The sequence below is a fragment of the Lontra canadensis genome, unplaced genomic scaffold (genome assembly GCF_010015895.1).
Source record: "Lontra canadensis isolate GAN:19392208 unplaced genomic scaffold, GSC_riverotter_1.0 scaffold1, whole genome shotgun sequence".
Lineage (NCBI taxonomy): Eukaryota > Metazoa > Chordata > Mammalia > Carnivora > Mustelidae > Lontra > Lontra canadensis.
The window spans coordinates 6,436,633-6,446,945 of NW_022630995.1; positions in this window are offsets into that span (position 1 = coordinate 6,436,633).

The window sequence follows — 10,313 nt, forward strand, 5'->3', positions numbered from 1 at the left end:
ATGGACGGACGGACGGACGGATGGACGGATGACGGGTGGACGGACGGCCGGCCGGCCACGGAAGAGTGGAAAGGGAGGGGAAAGGTCCACCGCCTGCTGGCGGTCGGGCAGGACTTGGGAATCCCTGGGCCTCGCCCTGCAAACTGACTGATTTCCAGAGCCTTCCCCGTCCGTGTCACTGGACCCTTGTGCCCGGACCCGCTTCCAGCGTGACGTCCTCACCGCGGTCCGGGCGTCCGTGGACACTCGTTCCAGCATCTTCATTTGCTTTATGTATTCAGCCGCCTTTTCTGTGCGGGGTAGAGCCCTGGGGTCCCACCACCTGAGATAAATCCCCCCTCAGCTACTTAATAATCATGCACCCTTGGGCGCGATTACTCAAACTTTTTTTTAGCTCCATTGATTTTCTAGTCTGAAATCGAGGACATAATAGCATCTCCTTGTAAGGGTGAGGAGCAGATCAGAGAGATGATGAATGTAAAGCACTTGCCAGTGCAGGCTGTCCCGAATTCCCCCACAACTGCTGAGCAGTATTATATCGGTTGTAGGGGGTGGGTAGTAGAGTCCATTAGTGGAGGGGCGCCTGGGGGGCTCAGTCGTTAAGCGTCTGCCTTCTGCTCAGGTCATGGTTCCAGGGTCCTGGGATCGAGCCCCCCATCAGGCTCTCTGCTCAGCGGGAAGCCTGCTTCTCCCTCTCCCACTCCCCCTGCTGTGTTCCCTCTCTCGCTGTGTCTCTCTTTGTCAAATAAATAAATAAAATTTTTTAAAAAAGAGTCCGTTAATGGAGAAAGTGACAAACGTAGTCATTATGAGGAGCCTGATTCATTGTTTTCAGGATCCCTGGTAGTATCTTTCAAGTTCATTTGCTTGTGGATTCAAACTTCTATTACTTTGAGGAAGTAGGGTTTTTTCATAAGAGTGAGGGTAAGGGTTTTATCTGTTGTTCCTAGTACTGGGCCTGCCGTGCAGGAGGTACTCATTCAACAAAGAGTGGCTGTTATGGTCATTCCAGGCGCTAGGGATGCAATGAGGAATGAAAACAGACTTGGTCCTTGTCAGCTCAAGTCTTGGTTTTTAGTGTTTGTTGCATGAATTAATAAGAAACCGCCTGTTTCAAGACTTTTGCATCTTCACAGGCTGATTATTTGCTCCATGCAGTAACTTTGACTCCATATCTAGTAGGAGACAACTTCTTTTTATTTCATCACATTCTAAACCTAAATTACAGTCATTACTCAGGGAATCATTCATTCTCTCTCTGTCTCTGTCTCTTTTGCAACACAAGGGTAAAATGTGTTACATATATGAGTAGATGTTATTTCAGAGTAAGGATAATGAGGTTCTGCGTGTCTTTTCTGGCTTTACTGCCAGGTAGTGTAACCATTTTATTTCCCAATAGGATTTCTCAAACACCCACGACAGGTTTGCCAAACACCATTACTGCATCTTTCCCACTCAAGGACTAATTGCTGTCTCTGTAGCATTCTACTACATACGCAGCAATAGTTAGTTCATGGTACTATCCAGGGGAAAAAAAACGTTTGAACGACAGAACTTTAAGCTGAGAAATTATAAAGTGGTCATAGACTAGTGGAAACCCTTGGTATCGTTACAAAATATTACCAGTCATCTTTGAAGGACTACAAAGACCACTGTACCCCAGCCCGTTCTTATAGCATTCCTACAGATAAATTTACAGTGGACATGAGCTCACAAAATAAAATCCACGAGGAGACAAGGCACGATAACCGAAAGACAGCAGAAACAACAAAGAACAGAATCCGATCTGAGACTTTATGTACTGGGATGTTCAGACACAGAATACACAGAATACACATAAATAAGATTAATTGTGTATAAATATATATGTTTATGTACATAAAATAAGCATGTTTCATGTGTTTTGGGAATAATAGAGGGATTTGGAAATATGAGCAAAGTACAAGAAACTTTTTGAAAGATAAATTTGAAGAGGAACCAAATAGAACTTACGGAAATGAAGACTATAGTCATTTCAACTGGCCTCGGAAGGTGAGAGTCCAATGGACGGACGGGTCCCTGAGACCCAGCAGGCTGGTAGGTTTGAGAAGATGCCTCCAGCTGTAATTCCTGCAGTTTGGATGTGGCAGGGGCTTTCCTGCTACTCACCGCCTGGTTAGCTCCTATCCTCTGTTTGGTTCTCTTCCATCCCCCTGTACCGTGTTCTTGCATTTAAATCCCTCACTTTAAATTTACTTCCTGTGGCTGCTGCTTTCCCGGTTGGGCCCTGGTACATACGTTACTTATGACCCAGCACTTCCCTAGCAGGGTATAGGAATCCCGAGGAATTTTCTCCCATACGGGAAGATACGTATGAGGATATTTGTCACAGCATTGTCAGTAGTATCGGTGGGTTGAGGGCGGTGCGTGTGTCCATTTCTGTGATGCAGATGGAAAAAATGAACAAATAACCAGGAATCCGTTAGACGCAACAGCCTGACATATACTCAGCAACATGGTTAGGCTTTTGGAAACGTGGTGCTGAGTGAAGAAACAGTGAGATTTTTTACTGCAATGTGATTTATATAAATTAAAAATGCATGCACACCGAACAAAAATATATGTTTTACAAGAACTCCTACAGAGAGAAGGATACAATTCAAGCACTTAGGAATGGTTGCTTATGGAGAAGGCAGAAGGACAGAAGTGGAGAATGGAGAAGGAAAGGGATGTATGAATGAATGAGAGAGGACCTTGCACACCCAACAGAGAAAGGAGCCTCATAAATTAAACAGTAAGTTTAACCAAGATGTTACACCTGCAGTTGGAAAAAAAAAAAAATGTTGCCAGAGAAATAGTTACAAGGTGGCACTGAGACACAGTTTCAAAGAATACATTGTGGATTGTGAAAGGTTGAAACAATACCTGCTCCAAAGTCAAGTTAGCTTGCAATAAAGGGCAACCACATGGGACAGAGGGTGAAGCAAGGAGCCAGGGCTGGTGACGAGTCCTGGATGACATAGGGATGTAGTCTGAATTCCATGGCAATGTTATGTGAGGAAGAGGATTCGAGGTCTTCTGATTTTCTTGTCATTTGCACTCAGATCTGAGCAAAGATTATGGGAGTCTCGTGACTGAATAGAAATGTACCAAAAAATCCTGCTTCATAGCTTTTTAGGGTCGAATACAGCCTCAAAGGCTGGGCTGCTCTCTCAAGTGGGGCTCAGATCATGATCACTCTACGCACTAAAAAACTGGAAACAAGGAGCATTTGGAGTGTGTTGGAGGGACTTGAATTCTCATCCAGTGTAGTTCAATTAAAATATGACAATAATAGAAAAGAAATATTTAACCATGATATTAGGTTTTACTTCCCCTTGCTTGTATTTTTAGAATTGGTTTATCTTTCTGAGTTCAAAAGTGTTCAAGTTCTGGAAGATTCTTTGCATAAAAGGTTGTAGGAATACTTGAAAAAATGACCATATCCAGAGCCCCCTATATCATCAATATCAGTTGAAAACCACATTATATCTGTTTTTCATTAAGCTTCGAGTGAGCTTTGCTCTTCTCTTTACAAATAGAGACTTTAAAGTGTGTTTTGCTCATTAATTCTGAGGCTGCTCCAAACATAATTAACTCCCTCTCAGCAATTAACATATTTGATGGTGTTTATTTGGGCTTTTCCCCATTTGTACAGAGTGATGCCAAGAAAATATCTGTTAGGTTGAACTGAATTTTGTTTTCACAGTTTGTGAAGCCAAAGAAGCAATTCACATAAAACAGTAATCCATTATCGACTCATTAGACTTATTAAGCTAATGTCTAATGACACGAGGAAATTGAGACAATCACTCAAACTCATGCAACCAATTAGTGGGGGAATCCCATCATAACCCAGAGCTCCACATGAGTCACCCAGAAAAAAGCTGACTCATAAACCAAGCTAAAGAGTCAATATAATACAGTGGCTAACCTGGGTGACCAACCTGGGTTTGAATCACAGCCCTGCCGTTAATAATGTGGGCGAGTCCCTCGCAGTCTCTATGCCTCAGTTTCTTCTTCAGGAAAACAGACCTGCTAATATTTTACATCATATGGCTGTGGTCCGGGTGCAGTACAGAAATCCATGCTTTCTAATAGACATATAATGCAAGCCACCCATGTGAGCCATATATGTAATTTAAAATTTTCTAGTAGTCATTTTTTTTTAAGATTGTGTTTATTTGAGAGAGAGAGAGAGAAAGAGAAAGAGAGAGCACGAGGGTGGGGTGAGGGCAGAGGGAGAATCAGACTGCTGGCTGAGCCAGGAGCCTGATGTGGAGCTCGATCCCAGGACCCTGAGATCATGCTCTGAGCCAAAGGCAGACATTTAACCGACTGAGCCACCAGGTCTGGAGGACAAAAACCAGATTCATCCGTGGGCCCAGACTCCTGGGTACGTCCTTAGAGTAGCTGGACTTTACTTTCTGCCATACTGACAATATTTGGAACAGCACTGGGACAGGAAGACATCTAAAATTCACTCTGGCTCACACATACCTTTGCCATTATTCATACCAAGTCAAGCCAACTTTTACTTGAATGTGGACCCCACTGGGCCAGGGCAGTTTCTAGCCTGTGTTTTCCACATCACCTTTACTCATCTCATTACCCGAAATAAATACATGACAAAGTTCCAGACTTGGACAAGGCCTTAAGACATCTTAATTACTACAGAAAACAAAGGAACCTAGATAATTGTGCTTACACTGGGGTAAATCCTTTACTGTCTTCATTATTTTTCCTTTAAAATTCCTGTGATAACTATAAAGTAACTTAAGCCTGAATAGCCAGCCTGACAGGTTTCTTTTTGTTTGGGACAATTAATTAAAACGTTCTTTAATCTCTCCAAACCACTTCATATACGCACACAACATCCAAGCCCATTTTGTTTTGGTGTCTGAGCTTACAGTGTTAAGAGCATGAATGTCGGTGCCAGGCTGCCTAGATTTGAATCCTGGCTCTAGTATCCACGAGCTGTGCAAACTCAGGAAAGTGACCTAACCTCTCTGTGCTTCAGTGTCCTCATCTGTAAAAATGAGACCAGTAATCGCCCTTACCTCGTTGGGTTTTGTGAAGATGAAGTGAGTTACCAGATGAGAAATGCTTGAAACAGTGCCCAGCAGGTATGTAAGCTCCCAGTAAATAGCAGGGCTGTGATTCAGAGGATTTCCGAGATGCGGAAACTAAGTAGAGAGACTGGGTACATTTTAGGGATCTGTGCTTCTCAAGATCCCTAGGCCAGCTTTGTTGACTCAGGACATGGTGATGACTTGGTAATAAGAGCATGAAAACCAGTTTCTTTCCTCTTGGTTGGTTGACAATCTCTCTTGAGCCCTTAACTGGGAATCCGTATCTGGCTTCGGGATCTCGGACAAGTTATTTCAAGTGTAAAATGGGGATATGATCCCTCCCTCACAAGCTTCGTGTAAAGAAAGGAAAATAGGAGGTGCCCACCGCTGTCCCTGGCATATGACAGACGCTTCCCTCGTTCTAATGTCCACCTGAAGTTTGCCAAGAACAAATAGTTTGAAATTTTATTTTAAAAAGTATTTCTGAGGCGCACCTGGGTGGCTCAGTTGGTTAAGCGACTGCCTTCGGCTCGGTCCAGATCCCAGAGTCCCGGGATCGATTCTCCGCATCCAGCTCCCTGCTCAGCAGGGAGTCGGCTCCTCCCCTGACCCTCTCCCCTCCCGTGCTCTCTCTCTCTCTCAATAAATAAATAAAATCTTAAAACAACAACAAAACAAAAAAACGATTTCTTTGACAGGTGCAGTGCCTTTAGAGAAGTCCCAGCATAGCGGGGGACGGTCACCTTCCGCTTTTGCACCAACCTCAAGATTGGCCTTCAGGCTCCGAGCGGTCCAGGCTCCCGGGTCCCCGGATCTTCACCTGCGTCCGCGCGGGCTCTTCGGTCAAGAAAGCCCAGAAGGCGGTTTTGAATGAAGGGGACTTTGTTCTTTGCTCAGGAAATCCGCCTTCCTAGAAGACACGAGGTAGCAGGCTCACAGAGATTACTGCTACTTCCACAAACGGAGAGTAAACCTGTAGGTGAAAGCGAGGGAGAGGCACGTCGATGCAAGCGCCTGAGGCCGCTTCCACACGGAGCCTTGGCCTGCTCCCGCGGAAGCCCCGGCCCAGCCTCCACAGGCCTGGGGCCGCCCGGTGCACCACCCGAGGCGGATTCTCTTGGGACTTGCCCGGGCGTCCGCAGAAGAATATTTTCCCTCATGGGAACGGCTTCTTTTAGGAAGAGCGGCATATCCTATCCGTGTGGAAAGTGAAAACAATCTTGGAGCGCTGAAAAAATAAAATTAAATTAAACGAACAAGAAAAGAAAGCAGAAAATACCATTCCAAATGCGGCACAGGGTAACTTCCTCGCATGCTCTTTCAGAAAAAAGAAACCCTGTTTAGCGCAGCTATTCAAGAATGCGCAGGTCATCTCAGGAGCTTCCGTAACAGAACACGTTCGTATTGTCCCATTACCTCGTTGTCATTGTCATTACCTCAGTGACAGTGAAGACAGGACAATCTGCTGACAAGTCTCTGAACCTGCTACTACTTCAAGGTCATGAATTAGCTTTCCACAAACCCATGGAAGTATTAAGACCTAATGCTGAAAGGTGGACTATTTAGTAAATATGCCGCTAGAAAGAGGAAGAAAGAAAGAAAGAAAGAAAGAAAGAAAGAAAGAAGCTATTTCCTTAAAATGAAATTAACTTTAATTTTACTATTTAAATCAGCCACAAGACAATTTTAAAGAAAGACTAACATCCCCCCAAATGAAATAATGATGGGATATCATTTAAAACTATTCATTTAAACAAATCCCAGTGGTCCATTGTATATAAATGAAACATACATACATATATATATACATATATGTGTATAACTACATATATATGTATATATACACATAAAGATTTTAAACTAACTGAATTTATAATTTAGTATTTTATTTTATTTTTAATATTTTATTTATTTATTTGACAGACAGAGATCACAAGTAGGCAGAGAGACAGGCAGGGAGAGAGGAGGAAGCAGGCTCCCTGCCGAGCAGAGAGCCCGATGCGGGGCTCGATCCCAGGACCCTGAGATCATGACCTGAGCCAAAGGCAGAGGCTTTAACCCACTGAGCCACCCAGGCACCCCCTATAATTTAGTATTTTAAAAGAAAGATTCTAAGCTATTTCATTTTGTACATATTAAGCATTTCTGCTTGTCAGCTTTTTAGGGAGGCATAAAAACGACTTGTCTTATCTGAGTGGGACTCCTCGCCTGTTGTAAAGTCTGTTACGAGAGCGCTAGCAAGTTTTGTCCCTCCTTGGACACCTAATTCCCGTTCCACACGGGACACTTCAGAACGGTAACGACATTTTCAGAGCATGTCCTGTGGCACATCACACACTCATTTCATCCGGAAAACAGCTCCGTGAGGTGAGTCCTGTTTATTACATCCATTCTACAGATGAACAAACTGAGGCACACAGAGGTTAAATAATTGGCCTAAGGTCGTATGGGTAATGAGTAAGGGAAGCAGGATTCGAAGAGGAGTGCACCGACAATATTGAACTTCACCTGAGCCCCCTGCTCCCAGAAAGTAGCTGAGGTACCTCCGACCTTCCTGTGCTCCAGCTAACCTCAAAGGACCCCCTGCCCAGCAGAGGGAGGACCTGTCCTCACCTTCCCTCACCTTCTCCTTTACCTGCCTTGACAAAACCCCAGACCCTCTTTTTTCCTTTGAGACATTCATTCCTCCCTGACAAGAGTGCATTTTCCCCCTTGCAGTAATTGGAATAAAATCATCTCTTTAATTGTCCTGTGCATTTTTACACCAGAAACTCACCCATATTGCCGATTCCTGAGAAAATAAAATCCAATTCAGAGATGCCTAAACCATGGTCAGGCAATGCGTCTTTTGGTGGAGTGGCCCACATACGTGTCACCCATCCTCTCATAAGCATTTCAGGAATTTGGAGCACAGGGAGAGAAGGCAGATCCCTGGGAAGATATGAGGTATGGTCAGTTCACGGAAAACTCAAGACTATTTTTTTAAAGATTTTATTTATTTATTTATTTATTTATTTGAGAGAGAGCAAAAACAAGAGAGATCTCAGAGGCAGAGAGAGAAGCAGACTCACTGCTGAGCGGAAAGTCTCAACGCTGGGCTCGATCCCAGGACCCCAAGATCTTGACCTGAGCCAAAGGCAGATGCTTCACTGACTGAGCCATATGGACACCCTGAAAACTAAGACTATTAAAATTGATGTGACAGATTTGCAGATTTGAAAATAGAACTTCTTTCCTCAAATCAATCAATTTCTTTCCCAACCTGCCCCTTGCCACTCTCTGCCTCCTTCTCTCCATCTCTTGCAATGTCATCAAATAGGAACACTCTCAGGGCACCTGGGTGGCTCAGTGGGTTAAAGCCTCTGCCTTCAGCTCAGGTCATGATCTCAGGGTCCTGGGATCGAGCCCCACATCGGGCTCTCTGCTCAGCAGGAAGCCTTCTTCCCTTTCTCTCTCTCTCTGCCTGCCTCTCTGTCTACTTGTGAGCTCTCTGTGTCAAATAAATAAATAAATAATCTGAAAAAAAAAATGTTAACTTTGAGGATCCCATGAGTTCTCTCAACTTGGCCTGATGATAGTTTACTGGGCGATAGTTTACTCTACCCAAGGGCTCTCTGTGTGGGATTGCTTATTGAAAGCACATTGGATGAGGACTGCTGGATAGAAAGTGCCCTCGAACACTGACATCAAGTACAGAGATGATCATGACAAAAAAGCTTCCTCCTCCCTTAACCAGCACCCCTAAATTCCTCCCACCTTAGTCAAAGTCTTGACATTTAGTTTTCAACAAATATTTGAACCTGGTATGTTCTGGGAACTCCTCTAAGCACTGCAGAGATAATCTCATGGTTGAGTCTCTCTGTGCCTCGGTTTCTCCATTCTTATACAGTAACAGGAGTAAGGCACAGAAGTAGAAAGTTCCCTACCTTCTTCTGCATAACACCTGCTTTCAACTTCAGGACATATAGTAAGGAGTTCCATCTTGTTCTTGTCATAAGTTCACGTGTCTGATACTGTTGGTATCCAAGTCTTCCCTTCTTTTTCTCAATTACCATAGATGGCAAATAAGACATATCACTTTTACAGTGTTCTTTGGGGCAAATTTAATAAACCTTCATTAAAATTTGAGAACTATCTAGAAGAAGGGAACAAATATTGGTAAGGTCATTCATTAGAGTTGTTACGTCATCAATGAGAATTATCTAGGTTTCTGTCATTGTCTCTCCTTTATTACAGAAATCATGGCCCACTTAAAGGACACGTGTCATTTCTTAGCAAGGGCTTTACCTTCGCCCAACATTTTTATGGTCACGATCATTGTCATATTGCTTTAAAATCCTACTGAAATTACCAATGAGTTATTTTTGTCAGAAACTGTGTCTGCTTCTTACGAGGGAGTTACTGATAGAAGAGACCTGAGCTGGAGGGCTAGTGCAGACCCCTGGGACAAGGGAGCCTCATGTGTCTGGGGCTGTGCAGACCCTGCCGACTGAGCCAGCCAGGCACCCCAAGTAAATGGAGAATTTAAGAGGCTTCCAACATTAGCCAAAAAAGCACAGGTTTATATTGTAGACACCCTAGAGAATCTGGTGATTACATAGGACCTGAGAGGCCCCAACAAGACAACATTGGGGTTAGGGGCAGGGGGAGGAAAAAACTGTGATTAGAGAGACGATCCCTGCAGGGCTGCAAGGTAGATGCTGTTCAGAAGGACAGGAGACTCCATTTTTTAAAAAAGATTTTATTTATTTGACAGAGAAAGAGCATGCATTAGCGGGGGAGGGAGGAAGCAGCAGAGGGAGAGGGAGAGCAGACTCCCCGCTGAGCAGGGAGACCAATGCCCGGGGCTGAATCCCAGGAGCCTGGGATCATGACCTGAGCCAAAGGCAGATGCTTAACCCACTGAGCCCCCCAAGCCCCCCAGGAGGCTCAATGGAAAAAGTGATATTTTGCACCATCAAATAGTAAGATTTTATTTTAGGCAGAGTATTGGGCCTGCTCAGCCTCTGGAATTTCTACGTAGAACTCTGACATTATATTTGGCTGGAGCCCTCACTTATTTAAAACCCACTTTAGGGACACCCGAGTGGTTCAGTCGGTTAAGCATCTGACTTTGGGTCAGGTCACGATTTCAGGGTCTAGAGGTTGAGCCCTGCGTCAGGCTCCACAGTCAGTGGGGAGTCTGCCCATCGCCCCGCTCATGCACATGCTCTCTCTTTCTCT